The 23,050-nt window shown below is 38.2% G+C and overlaps 1 long non-coding RNA gene across 3 annotated transcripts; it reads right to left on the bottom strand.

Moving 5' to 3' along the window:
• Window positions 1-1,489: 1,489 nt before the first annotated feature.
• Window positions 1,490-16,937, bottom strand: LOC120397041. Of its 3 annotated transcripts, none has more exons than XR_005593634.1 (6): window positions 16,831-16,937; window positions 6,963-7,161; window positions 6,244-6,285; window positions 5,942-6,093; window positions 5,729-5,809; window positions 1,490-3,474 (listed from the first exon to the last, which is right to left on the bottom strand). It is a non-coding gene; the product is annotated as an uncharacterized LOC120397041 (long non-coding RNA). The 3 variants fall into 3 exon arrangements; XR_005593635.1 differs by having other exon boundaries at window positions 6,963-7,164; window positions 16,831-16,934; XR_005593637.1 differs by lacking the exon at window positions 16,831-16,937 and adding an exon at window positions 10,002-10,116.
• Between the last annotated feature and the right edge of the window lie 6,113 nt (window positions 16,938-23,050).

A 23,050-nucleotide genomic window follows, 5' to 3' on the forward strand; every position in this document is an offset into this window, starting at 1 on the left:
GAAGGTAGAGTCAGCAATAGGTACAAGGGCTATGGCAGGAGGCTATGATTCCCCCTCTCCAAATCACTGAACAGAAAGGGTAGCTATGCACACTGAAGGCACACAGCGAGCACAATTATCTGAAGATACAAAGCTCCATCATATTATTTCAGCTTTCCCCATGTTTCCACAGAACTAATTCAAGATTAGTCTCTTACTAGCACTCCAGTGTGTCCTTTATCACAATCCTTCTGTCACAGGATGGTACTGTCCCTTTTAGAGTGTACCTGTGCCTGGTCACCTGATGCCAAATGGGCTATAAGAATAGGTACCTGGGCAAATCAGGCCTAAGAATCATTTAAGAAAGAAGCAGAGAAAGTGGATACAGGGCTTTCACTGCCAGGTCCCTGGGAACAGGGAGACAGGCCAGGAGCAGAATACCCCCTGCAAGTGATTAGGAGGAAAGGAAGTGGGAACATGCTGGGGAAAGCCCTTGGTGGCAGTGCTCAGGAAACAGAGCAAGGAGTATTCCAGCAGGAAGCCCTAAAGCTGGAAGGATTGAAAGGTAAAGGGGAGAGATCCCTGGGAGCTGTAGCCCAGCGTGGGCTGAGGAACTGTTTTTGTTGTATGTGCCTATATTTGGAGAAATAAAGCTACCTGGAAAGAGACTCTGGGCATGGCAATTGTTTCTTTGGGAGCTGGAGAGAAGGACAGCTTGTTACACTCTCCGTATTTTCATGTCTTAGTAGCCCTGCATGAAGACACTAAGAAGCAAGCTTAAAACAGGCTGCTATTTTGCACTGTACTATATAACCACTGTTGGCAACACAGTAAAATGACTCAACATCTGGAGCTCAGAGACTAAGGAGCTAAACAAATCTATTTCAATGCTGCAACTTCTACAGGTAGCTGTCCACAGCTGGATCAAACGTCTATTAGCACATGATTTAGTAGAACGGAGCAGGATGGAACAGAGAAGTGGAATGTCAAGCAACACAGTATATGCGGACGTAAAATTCCCATCTGATGAAATATATATGGGAAGGTGAACATGACCACCTCTATTGTCTTCCTCACTTCCACCGCTTGAACTTGCTGTAAAGCTAAGAGTGGCTCAAAAATAATTCTGTGACTGCTTTGAACTCTTTCCTATCAATGCAACTTTAATGTGCAAGAGAAATGTGTGCACCTAACTTTTGCAAAATATATTTATCTTTTTTCCCTTTTCTTTGTGTGAAGGACGTGCACTGATTATCTTAAATCACTTCAGAAATGTGTAATAGATGTAAAAATAAAAGTATCTGTAAATCATGTGAAAACAATCAGAGTTAAAAAAACACAAGGCAAATGCACTGTAATCCAGTTTAGGAGCATAAATGCAGAGAATTAACATATGAAAAAAATGGCACATTCAAAAAAACAGCCATGATAAGCTCTTTGATCACCAAAAAGTTCCATTAAGAGATATAAAAAGTATTAACAAGGAAAAATTACGACAAAAACAGGGGAAACATGCTTGATTTAAAAAAATAATGTGTTGTATCCAGTAATATACATTGCAAGACAGTACATACACTGTCAAATGATTTTCTCATGCACAGAGGTTTTAGATAGTTATTTGTAATCAGAAGAGTTGCTTGGGATTATTTCTAGTCAGAAAACTATCAGTTTTGATGAAACTTTGGTCTGGAATGTTTCCATGGTCCAGGATGAAGTTTCTATTGGAGACAGAAAAAGAAACAGACCAGAATAACCCAGTGGTTAGGGTACTCACTGGGGATGTGGGAGACCCAGGTTCAAGTGTCTACTGTGAATCAGGTACCACTGAGCTATTGGCTATTTGGGAGGAGGAGGGAATATTAGATTTTTTCCCCCACAATAATTTTCAAAATGACTCATTTTCATTCCAATGTAGAATGAAAACAAATTTCAAAATATCAAAGATTTTAGCTAAATTAATTTCTTATTTTCTAGGAAGTTCTAGGAATTAGTGATGCACTGTGTTATTTCCTGTAATATTTAGTTCTGAAGCAAGCAAATACAAGCCCAACAAGGCCCCAAAGCAACACTCTGCCCACAAAGGATTAAATAAAGTATTATATATTTGTATTTCTCAAAAAAATGTTGCAATTTAATATACTCACAGGAGTCAGACCACATTCAGAAACTTGAACCTCAATCCCTGTGAAATATCAAAGTTAGCATGAGGCATTTGATTTGGATCCTTGAATCCAACCCCATTCCTCTGCTTTGGGAGTTATTTTATGACCCTCTTTCAGATGCAGCTGAAATCCTGACAACAGCTCACAAGAAATTGGTACCACTGATTCCAAACCTGACTGTTCTCCTTGATTCAGTCTTGGAACCTGACTCTTAAAGCTAGTACAAATCCAGGTGGGAACATAACCATTTTAAACTTTCTTTGTAATACTGTAGTGAATATAATATTTTACATTAATGTATATAATACCATTCATCTTAAAGTACTTTAAATTATGCATATACACATCCAACACAGAGAATCCACTGAGTTAGTACTTAGCAGCAGTTTAACAGAGTACAGCAATGGGATCAGGTTTAATGGTATCCTATAGTTTCCTAGAGATTCATATTCAATACTGGTGCTGTAGTTCACAACAGGAAACTGATTATCATCAAGAATATGTAGAGTTTTTGTTTGGTTGTTTTACTATTGACTAATTGTGAGACTGGAAGAGATTCTTGTGCATTACATGGTGCAAAACCTGGTCACTTTGTAGTTTTATCTTAAAAATACAGTTTAAAATTCCTTTAAAAGTAATTTGACACTGTTAGTAACTTACAGAAAGCAATCCTTGTAATGTAACACCTACTGAAAATGCACTCGCTTACTCCTACAGCTCTTATTTGCATGGTTGCCACACCTGAAATACCATCCCAGTTAATGCCAGACATCATCTTGTTTCAAAAGAACAATATATTAAGGGTAAAAAGATGTTAATATCCAAATATTCGAGATAATGCCTATGCCAATGTATACAAATCAAAACCTCATTTGAATATTCATTTTGCCACACTGTTGCTACAAACAGTATTCTGTTGAATATTTTCTGACTTCTTAAAAAAGAAAATTATTAAAAAGACAAGACACAAACTAAGGTAACAACATGACACCAGAAAAAGTTTATCTAGAAAATACTAGAATACCTACTTCACTGCTAGCCAGTTTTTTTCATTGTTCTTTAAAACAAGTGTTGCAATGCCGTATGAGCCATCATCATCATCAAAAAAGTTCTTTCAGTAATACTGGAATTTAAAGAAATTTTCTTCTATGAAAATAGTAGAGAGCAATCACATACATTTTTTCCCTTCAGGCTGCTGTATATAGTATATAATTGTTGTTCCTCACAATGATTGGCACTAATTATATATCATCACTCCTGGAAGGAGGCATGCCTTTCAACGGTCTCTAATTTGGCACAAAAAAATACTCCTTGTTCCTCCTCCATCTGATGTCTGCAATTTATAAAGTAGAAAATAATGTCAAATGTTGAAGTAACAGGTGTGAGGTTTCCTTTTCAAAGTCCCCCCCCACACACACACACAGTTACCTAAATGCACAGTCCTAATTACTCCTTTTCAGAAAATGTTCCTTCATTTTATGAATATTATCCCTGATGTCTGCTTGACAGAGACTAGAGAGAAATATGGAACACTGCAACAAACTACATATGAGCTGAGTCTTTATTTGTACGGGATGACTATCTGGCAAATGTGCTGAATATATATTGGTGGTTTCAGCAATATCTAAACAAATATATTGACAATAGCACTATGCTGCTGTTAAACAAACTTGTATCAGTCACTTACTCTATAATTTTCTGTGCTAATATCTCAGTTACTGGAGATTCTGTTTGGCTCCTTAATGATCTGACTTTTGCAAATTCATGGACATGGACTTGCAGCCACAGAATCACTAGTCTTGCTCTCTGATACACTAATAAAAAAATTAAACCAGGTAGAAAAAACTTGGTTCATATAAAACAGGAAATGTAGTTTACTTCTGGTTACATTAGCAGTATTCACAGAAACAAACAAGTACAATGGGACCCTGATCTTGAATGGGTCTCTTAAGCACCACTGCAATACAAACAAAATATAACAATAATAATGAGCAAATGAGCACTTATAATTAATGTTATTTATTGTATTATTTTGAAATGCAATCAAAAGAAGGATGCATAATATATTACATCAATTACTTAATTGAGCTTAATCAACCTTAATCAAATTCTGCACAAAGTAATAACTCACAGTAGTTTCTCAGTTTCCTCCCTGATTTTCCTGAATCTCACAACATATTATAACATATTACAATAACAAAGATGGACAAAATGTTGTTTCCTTTGGAAAAAAAAACTGGGGAAATTTGAAAGTGACTCCAGAATGACAGACACATGGATGATGAGTATCTAAAGTGCTTACATGGGCTATCATATCTATCATTACTATCATATCTGTGCACCTCAATTTTTTAAAAAAAATTTTTTAGAAAGGCAAAGTTACAATGAAATGTTAACAAGCTACATCATGCATTACTTATTATTCAGGATCAAGTTAATATTCAAAGAACCTGGCTAAATATTCTGACTTGCAGTCTGGGGAGCCTTCCTCCTCCAAATATGCTCAAATGTGACACATTTCTAAATATCAGTACTCTTTTTGGTGCTTCTCCATCCCATTACAAGGACAGCCCACGTTTTACTCTAACACAGTTCCATAGGAAGAGAAGTCACATTTTTTCCAACAATGTGCAATACAAAGTCTTGCTGCTAACTTTAAAAAAAGAAATTGATTTATCATTCTGTTTAAAATGTAAACTCTTTACTTGATCATTAAGCAAGCAGGCCATGGAATGTCTGGAAAGGTGGTATTATGTCATAAAAATGAATCATTTAATAATTTCCTCCCAAAACCATCTAATCCCCGGATAAAACCACCACATGTGCAAGTATGTTCCTCTTTCCCTCCCGCACATTGCCTAACCTAGTAGAAAAATATGGTGGATCTTAACTGAACTCAAATGCCATTGATACAGTAATTTATACAAGTTCTTTATGAACTAAAGAAACTGAAGATGTATATCCCCTTTCCGATATACAGACCAACTCACAGGTCCAACTCAATTTCTTTCTCCAAATCCGTCTCCCATCTTTCATCTGGGTTGTTTTTTTTAATCAGCCAAATTGCATAGATCTGAAAAATTAAACTTTTTGTTCCAGCTTGCTTCTGGCTCAACTACTCAAATGTGATTAAAGGTCTAGACAGCGCAGTCTTTTATCTAGATTTCACAATAAAATGTTTGACTTGTAAATATTAAAAATACAGGATCCTTATAATATGTAGGAGCTGTCCAAACTGAGTAATCTCAGTCCTTACCCATAACAAATAATCAGTTTTATGTTTCCTAGGGATAAATTCCTGATTATCAATTAAAGTAGCTAAGGCTTAACATGAATTTTTTTAAAAAAATGTCCAAAGCTGCTAAAGTGATCTGCATGAATGGGGGGTATTTTATTTTTGGTGATCTAAACATCTTTTTAACCCTTACAATTACTTTTTTGGGGAGTGGGGGAGAAAGCTATATTTGTGATCTAGGTTTGTTTGAGTTTTACCAAGTGTTTGGATCGTCTAGTGATAACCAAATTGATCAGATCTTTTAATTGTGATGGACAATAATAAGCTAAATTAGGGAAAGGCAGCTACTCACCTTTGTGGGATTATATAAACATTTGTTTTGGGTCAAATGATGCACTTTGTTTGATCCAAAGCAAAAAGTTTCCATTTCAAGCTTTAAAAAAAAAAGAAGAGAAATTTAGCAATGAAGGGATAGATTCAAAAGGTGATTTAGGTGCTATTCACAAACTGGTGGTGGTGCCTGCTACCTCTTTACACCCAATATTCCAGTGGTTATAGCACTCACCCAGGATGAGAGACGTGAATTCAAGTCCTCACTTTGCTTGATGTGAAGCAGGGACTTGAAGTCAAGTCTCCCATCTCACAGAAGAATCCTTAACCACTGGACTATAGACTGTTGTGGGATGTGTCTCGGTCTCTCCCGTTGAAACTGTCCCACTGTGTATAAATAATTAAACATGCATTGGGCCTGAGAACGACAGTGACTCATGATTAGGGCACTTGCCTGATATATGGGAGACCTGGGTTCAAGTTTTTGTTCCAGAGCACTGGACGACTGGGTATAAATGCAGCAACACTTCTACTAACCTCATTTTGTGAATGGCATCTAAGTTACCTTGTGACTTGAGCCTGAAAAATTGAAATGTTTCATTTCAGAAATGTCAAAATGGTTCATTGACATTTCTATTTTTTTCCCAACCAAAACAATTTGCTGAATTTTACACACATTTGCTAAATGTTTAGGTCTACCCAATTTTCAGTGAAAAAAAGTTTCAGCTGAAAAGTTTCTAATGTACTATTCTTCAAAACCAATTTAGAACAGTCATACTGGGTCAGAACAATGATCCACCTAGCCCAGTATCTGGTCCTATGCCAGTGGCCAAAGCCAGATGTTTCAGAGGGAATGAAAACCACAAGGCAATTATTAAGTGACCCACCCCCTGTCACCCAGTCCCAACTTCTGGCAGCCAATATCATGGTTTTGGAAAGCCCAGTTCAGGATTTTTGAACACTTAGTACTGGCTACATTGTCTGTTTTCTCTCCTTCCCCAAACCCTATAAACTACCATCTAGAGTGATCAGATAGAGTTGGTCACAAAGTGAACATATTTTGAAACTGAATTTAAAAAACAAAACCCTCTGCCCATATTATCTGCTGCTTCCTTAAATAACCAAAGTTCTCTTTCTAGTCGTATCCACTATTCTGACTGGAGATAGTATATTACTTCTCAGTTACTGGAACAAGACTTCCTTACAACTCCCCTACCACAGCTTTGCAAATTAGTTCTGCCTCTAGGCAGGCTCACATGTTGTCCACCAACCTGCTTCAATTCTACAGACCAAGACATAGTCTTTCCTTCTCAGTTTTCAGCCAACTCTTCTTTGCTTTTAGTTGACGCCTTCTTCTGTTGTTGGAGGGATATTAACCTTCAGGGAGGGGTTTCCCAGGTTTACCAACAGCAGCAGGTTTTTCCAGTAAAGATGGACTCCAAAAGGGCAGACATTCTGCTGAAGCAAAAGACCAGAGACAGAAGACGTTTGTCCCCCTTCAGCATTCAGCTCAATATATAATAAGACTGATTTTTCTGTTGACAAGTGGGAGCCTAGAGTTGCCAACTTTCTAATCACACAAAACTAAACACCCCTGCCCCGCCCTTTCCCCAAAGCCCCTCCCCCATTCACTTCATCCCCCCTCCCTCTGTCGCTCACTCTCCCCCACCCTCACTCACTTTCACTGGGCTCACAGGAGGGGTCTCAGGGTTGGGGCAGGAGGCTAGGGTGTGGGAGAGGGTGCAGTCTCCAGCTGGGGGTGCAGGGTCTGGGATGGGGCCAGGGATGAGAAGTTTGGAGCACAAGAGGGGGCTCTGGGCTGAAGCCAAGGGGTTCAGAGTGCAGGAGGAGGCTTAGGGCTGGGGCAGGTGGTTGGGATGAAGTTTCTGGAAGAGAGTTAGGCTGGGGTGCAGGAAGGGGTTCCAACCTGGGACAGGGGGTTGAGGTGCAGGGTGCAGGCTCCGGCTGTTCAGGAGCCATGTGGAGACAGGAAGCCTGCCTTAGCCCTACTGCACCACCGACCAGACTTAGAACGGATGAGCAACCCTATCGGAGCTCCTTTCTCATAAAACTTTTGTTCCACTAAGAACTATCTTCTGCTATAGTCCTTTAAACTGAAAGAATGGAATTCACAATCAAAGTTATGGATCCAGCTTTGTGGAAGTCAACAAGGTTATATTTGCTTACATCAGGTCTCAGTTTGGAGCAATCTTCCAAAAAGGCATTGCTATTATAAGATTAAATATATGAGAAAATATTTAATGCAAACACATTGAATGACTTTTTAATGATTAGCTATTAAATATTTAAGCATACGCATGTAGCATTTGGATTTTATTATTCTCACTGTGGTTCTTACAAAACGTAATAAAAATGTCCAGGTAAGAGGGGGAGTATGAATAATAACTTGCAACCATTCATAGCTGATAATTTTATTATTGCTATATACTTAATAAATAAAATGACTTTTCCAGAACCAATGTTTTCTTGGGGTTCTTACAGGGAATGTAATTTGGCTTTTGCTATTAATTCTGTTTTCACAGATCCACATTGTAGCAATAGTTATTGTAAAAAAATAACAAAGATGACTTAATCCAGCTCTCAGATATGCTGCTGCTAATTATTATCTTATAAACAAAGAATTGCCATGCCTTCCTACACATCCCTAGGAACTGATTCTTGATGATATGCATTATGTGCACCTGAGACCTGGCTGGAGCCAAAGGATCCATCTGAAATCAACACAAACCAGGAAATTCAGAATTAAAACAGAAACTTTAGGCCAGATCCAGCCAGTCTTAACTACTAGCAGAGGCGGTGCACAGTGCAACTCAAGAAGGGTGGGGCACATGAAAATGAAATGTCCTTTCTCTGAGTAAGGACAGTCAACCTGCAAAATTTCAAATGATAAAGGTATGGCATTTCTGAGCTATGTGGGATCACACAAAATTTACTTAAAATAGCCCACTACCTGGGTGTGATTACATCAATAGATTCTAGCAAGAAAAGGAGTACTGTATAATTTAGATAATTAGTCTTTAAATACAGACCTCTGTATGGGTGAGGGTTAAAATGAATTACATTCCAGCTACTACCTAAAGGAAAGCATGGGGCATTGAATGATCAACACTATGAAGGTGATAGATAGCAATATAGAATACTAATACTACAATAAGGATGATAGTTGACATGAAAGCATCCTAGAACAAGCACATAATTCATAAAGATCTTTGATGCTTGTTACACATTCATGTACTCAGATGGGTACTGCACATTTATGGCAATATTTCCTCTTTTATTATTGTATTATTAAACTAGTGATAAGTTTCAGGCTGGATTATGCCCAGCTTCTCTTTTAAAAATATTAATTGTTCATTCCACTAGCTGGCTTCTGCAAAAGTTGGTTTATCTGCAGTTTATATGTTATATACACTTTTAACAACAGCTACTGAATTACCTTATAGAATGTAATTGCACAATGCTTCAGGAGAGAATGCATTTAGAATTTGTATAATAAAAATAAATGTCAAGAATTACTGTGACTATGCTCAGTTAAACATAATTCCCCCTTCCTCTCCTCCCCCCAGGTTCCACAAGCAATTAGACTAAGCTATTTGTAAACTGATGTTGGATGGGAGTTACTGAGCAACAACAACAATCTTTACCAGTTTAAGTTCTTTTTTTTCCCCATAGCTGCATAACTTACTAAATATGTTCCTTAGGCTAAGAACTTGTATGTTGAGTTTCAGACAGGAGTGATTTTATAACTATAACTATAACTATATATATATATATATATATAACCTAGTTGCAAAACCCTTGGGAAAGGGGTTTTATAAAATGTGACTAACTATAGTGAATCTACTATCACATGCTCCTATTACTGATCTAGGTATTTTCCCCAAAAAATTACTACAGAAATCGCCTATTAACCTCTTACAATGTATATACAAATACACATTGAAGCTTGCCTGTGCATAGTATGATACTGGAGTTGCAAATGTTTTTCTGTAGGCAGTATATGATCTCAGCTCTTAAAGCTGCCTGTTTCCTATTAGAAAAAAACAACCTCATCTGTGATTGCACAGTGGTTTTTTAATTGAGTTTCTTTACTGAATACAGTAATTTATTTACGTTCTGTATTGTCCTGCATCATGTTTAAATGAGGTCATCTCCAAATCCTTTCTTGTTTTCTGGGACAGGTTTCTCCACAAAAATCTATTATTTTGTGAATAAATGTAGTATTTAGTTCACTACAGAAGCTTAAAAATCACAGACATTTTTAAGGTTCATACCTAACAGAAATGTGCCAGCCTTGTACGTACTTCAGTTGAGAAAACCCGGAGCTATGCTTGTTTTCAGAAACTAAGGACCTGATCCTTTCCTCATTCAAATCAGCAACCAAACTCCCATAGACATCAGTAATGCAGGATCCAGCTGTAAATGTCTCACAGAAGAGAAGGCAAATAGCTGAAAGCATCCTGTTTCATAAATGACTTGATGACCATGTTATTTTTCCTGCATTAAGGATCCAGTGATCATTTCAAGGTATTACATCTTGTGAACCATCAGGGATAGACTGTAATGATATCCACCACTGGAAAGTGCTGAAGTCTAGATTTCCAAGGTGTGCTGTCAGCGCTTTCCAGCTTTGGTAGTCTGCGATGTCGGAACTTAAAAATGCATTATTAGGATCATACTATTGTTTATTCTCTACCTGTGAAGAAGAAGGCTGGTCAGTGACCCAGCCAAAGTTCCCTCAGAAGGAATGTCATAAAACAATGTGAACAGTAATACATTTACAGACAGAGAAAGCATGCAAGTGCAAAACATGCAACAAACCCAGCAGCATTAAAAACAAGCCGTTCCATATTGCAAACACAACGCATCATGTACCACGTCATGTTTTCCCCAGAGAGAGTGTTCTCATTTGAGGATGTTCTGCCTTCAGCATAAAGGTACTTAAACAGAGTTTCTTGATAAATCTTGTTATCGACCTTCTTAACTGGAAATTTGTGCAGTGCCTAACATAGTGAGGCCCTGATCTGGATGCAGCCTCTAGGATCTACTGCAATATTAAATAATAATATAAGAAAATAATGAGAGTTCTTTCATGAGTTTTCCCCCAAAACAGAACTTTCCCAGTATAGATCACCTGGTCTGAATCATCTGATTTATTGATAATGTAATTGTATTGAATTTTGTTTAACTATAACCTTTGCATACTCTTTATGCCTTTCCTCTTTTTTGGCACAACATTTTACATTCAGAGAAAGCTGCTTGTTTTCTGAACTAGTCAAATATCATTGCAAGTTTTTGCTCAGTGATGGGTGGCAGGTCACTTTGTCATAACATTAAATACTTAATTTGTACTGCATGAATTTTAAAAGGTTTAGTTAGACATTAAGCCATTTAATTAAAAATGGAATTAACATCTTATTTTAGAAATCCTCTCTGTCAAGGACATATTTTTTATGGTATATTAAACCTTTCTCTCAGGAGTGCCTTTGTGAGTTCCAATGGACTAATACACACCTACGTACAGGAGAAATAAGTGATTTTTTCCTGCTCTTGCATATCTGTAGATCTAAGAGATTTAGTTCTCTTTACTCTCTGCTGTTTAATATAAGCAAAGCTGCATGTAACATAAACCATAGTTCCAAATTTCAGTTGATGGGAGCGTCTAGCTGTGAGTTTTGCTTATGAATGTCAGATTTGAAAACAAAGGCACAGTTGCCCTCAGAATTCCCAGGCACTGAGAGTGAAGCCTGGTCTACACTGGGTGTGTGTGGGGGGGGAGATCAATCTAAGATATGCAACTTCAGCTATGAGAATAGCGTAGCTGAAGTCGACATATCTTAGATCAAATTCAAATTACTTACTTCACATCCTCGGGGCACGCCGCAGCTCCCCCATCAACTTTGATTCCGCCTCTCGCTGAGCTGGAGTTCAGCAGTTGACGGGAGAGAGATCGGGGATCGATTTATCACGTCTACACTACACATGATAAATCTATCCCCAATAGATCAATTGCTACCCACCAATCCAGCGGGTAGTGTAGACGTACCCTGAGTGTGCATAATGCACCATCCCTTTGATCAGTGCAATAGGCTTCCCCCACCGTGAATCTGGACAGTTCAGCTGGCTCTTGAAGTCAGTAGACTCCTATTGACACTAAATGAGCATTTGAACAGGCCTTGGATCATACAAAGGGGGTAAGATTATGACCTAGCCTCTGCCCAGCCCTTCTCCTTGTTTTTTTTAGGTGATTTCTGTAACCAGAAAACATAAGGACTGTGATTATGCCTTGCTCTTGAACAGCAGGTATGTACAAGGAAAGAAAAACATTGTTTTCCTCTTGCCCCTTTTAGGCTCCCTAGCAAAGGTTGGCCAGGATCTATGCCTTACCTTGGAACTGCCTGTGAAATAAAATAAGCCTTCCTTCCCTTATTCCCTTCAAAGCCTGTTACATGAAGCATTCTGGCTATAATGAAAGCGACTTCCTGTTCTGTATCGAACCTGCTCAGTCGTTAAGAGCTTGTGGTGTTACCTAGGAGCTCTTTGAGGCAAAGATTTCTTTCTTTTATCTGACACATTCTAACTGTTTTAAAGAGCCATGGCCACTTAGGCCATGTCTACACTAGCATGCTTACAATGGCACAGCTCTACCAATGTAGCTGTGCTGCTGTAAGATTGCTCGTGTAGCCGCTCTATACCCGCAGGAGGAGAGCTCTCCTGTCAACATAGTAAAACCACATCCACGAATGGCGGTAGGTATTTCAGTGGAAGTAGCTCTCCTGTGACTTAGTGCTGTCCACACCAGCGTTTCTGTTGGTGTAACTTATGTCGCTCAGGGATGTTTTATTTCACACCTCTGAGTGACATATGTTATCCCGACAACAATGGTAGTATAGACGTGGCCTTGGAGTGCTATGTAAATAATGATGATCATAAAAGTTCCAGAAAATATATTCTGAGGAAAAATATGGATTTAGAAGCCTAAATGTAGGCACCCATATCTGAAAATATTGACCCATATCTTTCTGGACTTGTCTGAGGCTATTCAATACTACAATGTGCTCAGATATGCTCTGGCTGCCAATTGATTTCTGAGTAAAGGCTGAAATTCTTGATTTGATCTCAAGTCCTGTCTAGAGCTCAACTGTCTCCCAATATGATTCCGTGGCATCTGTGATCAACCAAAATTCTCAAGTGAATAGTCCTTTGGATTAAATGAAAGAGGGTTGGTAGCAGGTTGTATTCTAATTGGGGTCCCTGACTTTGGAATTCAATCTCCATCTGCCTTGGTCTGCTAGTGCCCAGATTTGGTTACCCAAAGGGCATATTTTCCAAGGTTTTTTCTAGATGAAGTAGTGGATGTTGGGTAAAGATGTGGGGTACACAGCTGGGGAGAGAATTTGACATCATTGGGCTAAATTGCAAAGCATTTAATAGTTTTTTTGTTCTTCTGCTTTGCTTTTCACTCTCCTCCCTTTTACATTTCTTCATAATTTCAGTTCTGGCATAAACCAGTCTAATAAAACTTAGAATTAATATTTCAAGTGCAGTACCTACTGCCTGTGTGCAGCATATCCTGCTCAAAGGCTTTATTTGCTATAGATTCCAATGTGAAATGACTTCACAACTCTGCTCTCCGAAGGTAAACATTTGATACAATTTCAAATCATATGCATAAACTACCCGCTAGCAACATTACACTTCTCACAAATGTCATTTTCACTAGCATTGATCTTATTGAGTGTGGCAGGTGTGAAGTAAGTGTGGCCCTGGTGCAGTAAATCAAACTGAGGGAACTGCTTGTTTTGTGTTTGTCTCTGGTACGGTTGTTTGGGTGCTTTTTTGCATTCTTATTATCCACGGCAGTGTAGTTCCATAGTGGTTACTGAGCATTTTCTAACACAGTGAATAAATTAGTTTCATAGGCTTCATAATATATTGTGAATACATTTATAGAATGTTTTATATGACTAGTTTAAATAAAGTAATTTAAAGTCACTTTAATCGATTTGAGATGGTGGTAGCAACCACAAACTTACAACTGTTTGTAAGGGTTTTATTAACTCACCCTGATATAACAGAAATCAACCTTTGATAAGTTCATACAAGAAAATCTCTCTTAAATGGTAAAATCCCACATTATTATCACTGTAGAAACTACCATCTACTTATGGCTAAGAATGGAATTTCTGATTTTCGACGAGAAAAAAATCAATATTCTATTGCTTTTTCTTGTGGCTATAAAAACACAGTGTTTTGTTTGTTTTTGAAGGGAGTGGGTTGTGACTGATTTACAGACCATGGGTGTGTGTGCACATGTGCACACAAACACATACATAGGTGCACATGCATATTAACCCTAATTGTCTCAGGTTAATTTAAATATATAAAATGACTGTTTAAAAAGTATTAATCTGTCAATTCAGCAGTTTGGCAACAGGAATTATTTCCAAAATAAGGGATTTGTTTTTCAATTTTCAGATGTCTTGTTGTTTCCTTGCCTTGCATATGAACAAACCTGTGTTATTTGAGGAAGAAAGAAGTCTTAGGTTTCAGTGAAATGGTTTTAGCAACTACATAAACAAGATTATGTACAAAACCAGAGTCAATATCTTAGTCAGAAAACTGCTAAACTCCATCAGTCTCCACTGGTATGCCTACACTGCAAAGAAAAACCTGCAGCACTGAGCCTCAGAGCCTTGGTCAACTGATACATGCTCATAGAGGTAGGGCAGCAGGTCTAAAAAGAGCAGCATAAATGCTCCTGCTCAGCTGGAACCTGGGCTCCAAGACCTCTCCAGTCACTAGGTGTCAGAGCCCAGGCTCCAGCCCAAGCAGGAGGGACTATACTGTTATTTTTGCCATTGCAGCATGAGCCCAATTCAGTTGACTCAGACTCTGAGACTCAGTGCCCTGGGTTTTTCTTTGTAGTGTAGACACACCCCATGACCTTTTCTAGCACCTATTTCTGGTTGCTAAGTACCTGCAGTATCCACAAGATGGCATGTGCCACACAATCTATAGCCAGTTGCAAGATATGATCATTAAACTCTGGGATGTAGGCTTTAAAACAGAAAATGATCTTGGTTAAGACTTTCCATACTTGGACTTTAAAACAATGGGGAAAAAGTGTAAATTGAATTATGTAGCAACATTAGCTATCAGTAAAAACACTCTTGTTTTACTTGTCTAACATTAACTGGATATGGTCTAGAATATTCATCAATTGACATGGAATATTGTATTCAATATCATTCATTTAAACATTACTGAATTACAATATTTTCATTACTATTTTATTATTATAGTTACTACGTAGACCATACAGTGCAGTATGTATTAGTCATTTAGGTGCCAAGTAACAAAGGCACTTAGGGGACTACATTTAGGCAGGTGAACAATCCAATTGACTTCAACAGGATTATTCATGTGCTTAAAGTTAGGCATGCGCTGAAGTGCCTTGAGGAATCAGGGCCATAATATACAACATTTACTCACATTCTATTTTATGCTAAACACTTATCGATAATCTCTTAATTGGTTTGAGGGCAACTACAAAGCTTGCTCAAACTAAATGCCTGTCCCATGGCTTACTGACAGCTTCTATTCAAAGCCCATTGAAGTTAGTGGAAAGACTCCCATGGATGTCAACAGTCTTTGGGTCAGGCCTTATGTGGAGTGCCCTCTGCAATGGAAATCTTACATGATTTAGGAGGAAGCTGGCTGTGCATCTTTGGTCACATAGTGGGGCTAAAACTTAAACTTTGTAGGCTAGCTGTTCCATTTCTCTCTCCTTCCTTTTTCTGTAAGGGTCTGGCACAATGGAGCAGTCGTGAGGAACTGGATTTTATTTTCAACACCAGTCACATGAGTTAACACCACTGCAGTAAGATTAAGGGACAATGGGGGCGGATTCACAGCTCTCAGGTTCACTCTCCAGGCTGCCTGCAGACTCAGCAAGACAATATTGCATTGGTTACATTCTGTTCACATTTGGAAGGCTCCCTGCAGCCATAAGTATTAATACCTTATTTTTTACTTAAATGAAACATATACACATCAGGAAGGTCAGATTCAGTCCACAGGTCACATGATTAGTCCCCTGCTTTAAAACATATACCAAGATGGCTCCTCTGGAGATGGGGCTATAACAACCACACATTTTTATATGACCTTGGATACCTTACTTGTCCCCACCTCCATACCTCAGCTTACCCATATGTAAAACAGAAATAACAATACTTACCAACATGGTGGAACTGATTTGTGCTGGGCAGCGAAATATGATGAGACAGCCCCATCCCTAAGAGGCTTACAATGCAAACATGGGTCATAATGTATTAAGTGTGAGGATTATGCACTAACAGGATTATCCTTCTCTAGGTCCAACATATTTAAAATGATAAGAAATACAAAGTTCCCAGGAAAAGCTTTAGTCATGTGAATATTACTAATCTTTATTTATCCTGCAACATTGATCTTATTGAACATAGAAATACTTCCTTCAAAAACTTCTGGAGACTGACCACCTACTATAAGGCATTGTTCTCGTTGGTTTGTTTGTTTATAAGACCATTTGTGTTTCATTCACATATTACCTTATATTAAGATATTCAATTTTCTTTCCTGACAGAACAGGAACTAGAAAGCAAGTAATACTTACTCACTGTCTATATATGGACACTGAAGTTCCCCTAGAGGCAGTTTATTTTTGGGAGGAGTGTTGTTATTAAATCATCTTGCAAGCTAGCATTCAGAGAGCAAAGTAAGCCAATTCTTAGTATTGTAACTGGCAGCTTTGAAGCAGTCATTTTAAGAAATAAATGCAGATCATGAGACAAGCCTACTTCGTATTCCAATCAGCCTTCTCAAATGGCAAAATGACAAATAATTTGAATCATGAAGAATGCATTTTATATAATGCAGTGAAATAAAAAAAATCACAAATCATGCATAATTAATATGTCCAACTAATAACTTTGACCTAGAGGACTTGAGACAACCACAGGACCCCAATAGTGTGCTTTCAGTAGATATCCCTGAATGGAGCTATGTTAAGAAGATAAAAAAGCAGGTTATTTGGGAAAAGCCAATGAAAATCATTACTTCTCTGTTACTCAATTAGGGGGAATTTCATGAGCAGAAAAGGCGATGCACAGTCGATGCTTCTTTTAGGAAATCTTGTATCTTGTCTCTCCTTGATCTCACATCACTAAGTCAAGGGAAAAAAAAGAGACTGTGGATTCCAGACAACTGACACATTGTATATTTCACTCAAATCCCCATAAAGTGAAATCCCCTCTGAGTAATATTGTGTTTTCAGTCCAATATTAGTTTTCAAAACACCCCAGCTCAGTTCATGGTGCTGCTCACAACTTTTGTGACATGATGCTTTTATTTATGTATTTATTTATTTTTGAAACACGATGTAGTTTTTTGGTATCAGTTGTGTTTGTTTGACAATAGAGTCTTAGCTATGAAACAATTCTTTCAAATATATGTCATTTTTCAGATTATTGGTAGGTAACTATTAAGACTGATATTTGGATCATCTTAATGTCAGACCGAGAGACTGACTGACACAAACACATAGGGCATTTTAGTAATCTGCTCATGTAGGGATGCCAGCCTCTGCACCCTGAAATTTGGAGTGAATAACATAGACAGAGCCTTGCCTGTCACAGCAAAGTAGTGCAAGGCTCAGGGTAAAAATTTCAAAGATACCTAAGTAATTGAGGAGCCTAAGTTGGATTTTCAAGAGCATGTAAGCAGGTTAGGTGCCTAACTCCCATTAAGAACCAATGGAACTTAGAGGTCTATCTGCATTTTTAGCTACCTAAAGACCTTTGAACATCTGTTCCTTAGCAGCCTAAGCCTCAAGTGGGAGTTTTGGAAATTTAGGCATTTTTTAAATTTTTACCAGTAGTCACATCTTAACCTGATAAAGCATGACCCAACACCTTGCATCTGCATTAAAAAAAGCAGTCAAATTCCTAACCCAATAACAGGATCGCTTTGGTAATATGCTGAATGTGAGTTATCTAATTCAATTTCTAAACCAAGAGCACACAAAGATTTTTGATGGAGCTGACAGGGAAAATGTACCACCAATAAAGATATCAGGGGGAATAATATTCTTAATTTTCATATATCAGAGGGGTAGCCGTGTTAGTCTGGATCTGTAAAAAGCCACAAAGTGTTCTGTGGCACCTTATAGACTAACAGATGTATTTGAGCATAAGCTTTCGTGGGTGAATACCCACTTCGTCAGACACAAGTGGGTATTCACCCACGAAAGCTTATGCTCCAACACGTCTGTTAGTCTATAACAGGGGTTCTCAGACTTTTGTACTGGTGACCCTTTCACATAGCAAGCCTCTGAGTGGAACTCCCCTTATATGTTAAAAACACTTTTTATATATTTAACACCATTATAAATGCTGAAGACAAAGTGGGGTTTGGGAAGGAGGCTGACAGTTCATGACCCCCCATGTAATAGCCTCGCGACCCCCTGAGGGGTCCCAACCCCCAGTTTGAGAGCCCCTGGTCTATAAGATGCCACAGGACTCTTTGTCACTTAATGTTCATAGCAATTATAGGTAAGCATAAGAAAATTAAATGACAACTGATTTCATCTCACAAGCTTGTTCAGCTCAGAAATGCCTCCTACAATCCATAGAAATGGACAAGCAAACCAAATTATCATAAACTTGTTGGCAAAAATATCCGCAGGGCCCAGTGGATAATACAGACAGGTAACTCTGTGTAGCCAGAGTAAAGGTTGCAGTGCATGTCTGTGGTGCTCAGTAGTTATGATAGTGGTAAGGTCTGTGTCTGTGGGTGGCAGAGTAGAGTACAAACTGTTAGGTGACTTATTATATCATTTTCTTGTTTTTTGTGATTTTGGTCAGATACATTATATGTACATCAAACAATTGTTGCAATGACAAATGCACACAGACACAGAGGCAAGGAATGGAAAGAAGAAAGCAGAACATTTTTCCCCGAGAAATACTGTATTTTATTTGTATTTTAGCTGTAGATTAAAAAAGTGTTTGAATTAATTGGTAAGAGCAAAAGTATTTCTAGTGGCATGCAGTCTAATATTAAGTATAGTTTTTATATAAATTTTTTAAATTCATTTTAGGATTTTAAGAGATTATTTTCAAACTCTGCCATTAACAGGAGGTGTAGAATGTTGTTTGAGAACTGGGAAAAGTTCACAGTAAGCAACAAAATTGATAAATATGCAAAATAGATTAGAAAAGTTTTCCTTATTCAGAGAGTGCTATAAAGCCCACTCACTCTTAGTGTATCAATTTTATTTTTCAATCTCTATAAACCTCATCTTGTAAAGTACTTCTTGCAACTTACATCTCTCCAACCATTTGGAAGAATAGTAAAGCAAGAGAGGTAAGAGATTGCAGTAGCATATGGCAGGACATACAGTACAATATCAGCTTTATAGAGATTGCAAAAATAAACTAATACCAAACAGTTATTACAAGAGTGTGTTTTGATTCGTGCTTGATTATTTTAGTTTTACAGGTATTTCATCATCCACCTGGAGCCCCTCCTGCTGCCTTTCAAAGATAATTGATGATGATGCACAGTATGTATTCAGTCTTTTGTGGCATTTATCATAGAATATGATTCTTAAACCTTTGAACCAGTGAAATAAAAATAATCAATCTGATTTAGGTCATTATTCTCTAAACTAACTGATACATTCACCCTACTTTCTTGGATGTGTGCAATTCACAAAGCAGCATTCTCCCCTCCTTTCTCTGAGCCCTGGGAAAAGTTTCCAAAGCTCCGTCCACATTTTACTTGGGTTCCAGGGACAATAATAATCTCTTTGCCCATTCCTGGGTAGGACTCTACCCCATCTGTATAGTGCTGTGGTTCCAACAAGGAAACATTTCCCAAGCCCTCATCAGTTGCTGAAGTCCCACCTATGTTCCACTTGGGTTGCTGTACTGTGATTTGCCGAGCCCTGGAACCTGCATGAAATGTTGCTTTAAGTACAGTGGGACAGTAATACACACCTTTCTATATGTATGTAAAGGTCTTTTTGTCTATTATTCTTATATGGGAAGATCTAAAACAAGATTTCTGCCAAGCAATCCGGGCATGCCCAACATAAACAAAAAGACCAGGAAATTTGTATTATCTAAAAGTAGTATGTTTATCATAGGACTGGTCAGAAATTTTTGCTGAAACTATTTTTCAGTGGAAAATTAGGTTTTCAATTATATTAATTTTTCATGATGAGTCTGCTTTTCATGGAAAATTTTGATTTTTCATCAAAAAAAATCAAGACACTTGAAAACAGACATCTTCTGCCTTGTGTCAGTCTCATCAAATGGGGCCTGCTGTATGCGTTCTTTCTCTCCAATGTGCTCTATCCAGTGCCATATCCTCTATCACAACACATGCTAACATTTCTTCTTTTATGACATCCCATCAGTTCTTCTTGGGTTGGACTCCCTGTCTTTTTCCTTTGGTTTTAATCTGGTGGACTCTCTTATATGCATAATAGTCAGGACTGTGCCTTTTCTTATTTATGGGTGTTACCTTAAGCATGTCTCTAACATACACATTCCTCATGTGGTCTTCCTTGCTTATACTACTCATCCATCTCAACGTTCACATTTCTGAGGAATAGGTCATCTGCTCATGTTTCTTCTTCGTTGCCGAACATCCAGCACCATATAGTCTCTCTCTCCATTTGAGCCAGGCATTTATAATCCTAGCTCCAATTTTGTCCTCCCTTTCCCTGTTTCAGTTTCAGTTACTTGAAACTTTCCATTTTTGGTATTGTCTGCCCACCTGGTTCTGTTCTGAAAACAGAAATATTTCACCCAAAACTGATATTTTTTTCCTTAGAATTTTTTTTATCCAACTATTAAAATCTCACATTTTTAATAATATTGCTGAAATGTCCACACCGGTAAGTACAATGTCATCATTCCTCAACTTATGGTTAGCCATTGTTTTGCATGTGTTATTAGTGTCTGAAACCGATCCGGGTTCGAATAGCTTTGGTATTGGGAGGGGAAAAACAAGCTGGACCAGAATAAAGTTTAAAGCCAAGTGGCTGCATTTATTTGGGGGAAAGTTACAAATTGGGCCGAGGGAGAGGGCAATTCTTAGCTGGGATGTTATAAAAAATACAAACACACCCCAAAAAAATCATTAACATACAAATCTATACTGCTCACTGCTTCACACTGAGTAGGCAGACACACCAGTTACACAAGATGGAAATCGGGTTCGTCAGAGCGGTGCCCGGTGCAACACAGAAAAGAGGCTCACAGGCCACTGCCTCAACCGCCCTTGCTTTCACACTAAGGGTTTTACCCAGAGTGTGGTGCAGCTGCGATTGTGCAGATTCCACTCTCACAGACCACGGGGACAGGAACCCCTTGGTCAGTTAATCCCCAGATGGAGACAGGGCCCAGCACCAAGCACTTCACACAAAGACAGAGCAGTAACTCACACATCTACTAAAACCCAGAACAGATATACAAAGTAAACAACTGTGCAATCATTAGCCAAATACTGTAAAATACAACAATACAACCTTCATATACTATATACACAACTTGGTACCGAGTTAGGGAGGGGAAAAAGAGGGGAAGCTGGGTAAGCAAAATGTCAGAAATTAGAAAGCAAATACTGCACTCCAGGTGCAGCTGACCAGCAGAGCAGACACCAGAAGCATGACGAGCTGATAGAAATAAATCCAAAATGACAAATCCAAAGCGATACGACACGAGCTAGCTATAACCGGAGGAGACCCTGGCTGAAAGGTTGAGCAGGCCCTTCAGCTGACACGCGGACACTCCACACAAATTTTTTTGGGGGGGGAATCTAGTTTTATTCGAAGGGTCTCACTCACTCATGTCAGCATCTGATTGGTCCCTGGCTCCTACACCCTTCAGGCTCCAAGCTGTTGCCCCCCACGCCAACAGGATTTGCACACGGCACACTGGCATCTCTGCACAAGGCACTAGCCTGACCTCTAGATGACCAAGCAAAAGAGCGGGAAAAATGCACACAGCACTAGAATGTTGCACACCGCACTCTATGGGTTGCACACAACACCATGGTGTTGCTGGGCAGAATTAGCCCTCTCCTGTGGAACAAGAACCTGGTCCAAGATGGAGGCTGCCTTGTCCTTTTAGCAGAACAAGATGGCCGCGGACCGACAATTGGCCATACAGAACCATAACTATGTATAGGGTTGTGACAATTAGTAATTGCTTCTTGAAACCTACTTATAAAGAAAGCTTGTACTATCACTTATGGCATATCTTAGGGCCTGACTCTGATCATTACTCCTAAAAATAAATTTCTTCAAATGTAATTTATATATAAGATTTAAGTGAGTTTTCACTATATGGGAAGATGGAAGAGTCTGAATTATTGCATTACTAAGATCATTTATGACACAACACAAAACAAAGCCCCACAACTGACAGGGTACTAAATTTCTTAAGAGAGCAATTTTAATTAATTTCAATTTGTAAACTAATTAACAAATTTACTTGTGAAATTTCAGAAAATTCATTTTATATTCAACGAGTAAGCTCCATATATTTGTCAAGCATACACTGTTTTTTGGGTTTTTTTTCTGATATAAAAGTCCCATCCCTGTTTTAGGTGGAAATTTCAACTCAGCCTTAATTATGTTAGCAAAACTGACACTGTTCATAATGTAGAGAGTCTTATACCCAAAACATATTATGACCAGATCCAGCTTACCTCAGAGGGACCATTCATTCAAGTAAGGGCTGCAGGATTGGAACTTCATTTGGTTACAATCACGCAAAACACAATTATTTGTATTTAAAACATAAAAGGGCCATGAGAGGCTTTTAGTATAGTATGTGCTGTCATTTTTCTATAATAAAAAAAAGCCGCAGGAAACTTCAAAATAATACCATTTCAATTAGGGAGTTGGTAAAAGGTCAGTTTGAAGATAATCTCATAAGCCTGCATATTTAATGAATTACCTAATTTCCTTTCTTAGTTTATTAGACATTAAAATGCTGTATTTCAGAGTCTACAAAGAAAACTTAAATACAGCTGAAGTTGATAAACGTTGGGATGTGGAGCCATTTCAGGTCTCCTTTTAATGAGGAAAAAAAACTGTTCAACATATAGAAGATAAAAATTTTAGATAAAAGCTATACATTATATTATGTGTGCATATACCTAAGATAATGCATATTACACACACACACACACACACACGCTTTATATATATACACATATTGTGGAAGCAGAGCAAGAACTGACAGGGATTTGAAGGGGATTT

Source organism: Mauremys reevesii, linkage group 1 (genome assembly GCF_016161935.1).
Source record: "Mauremys reevesii isolate NIE-2019 linkage group 1, ASM1616193v1, whole genome shotgun sequence".
NCBI classification, from domain to species: Eukaryota; Metazoa; Chordata; order Testudines; family Geoemydidae; genus Mauremys; species Mauremys reevesii.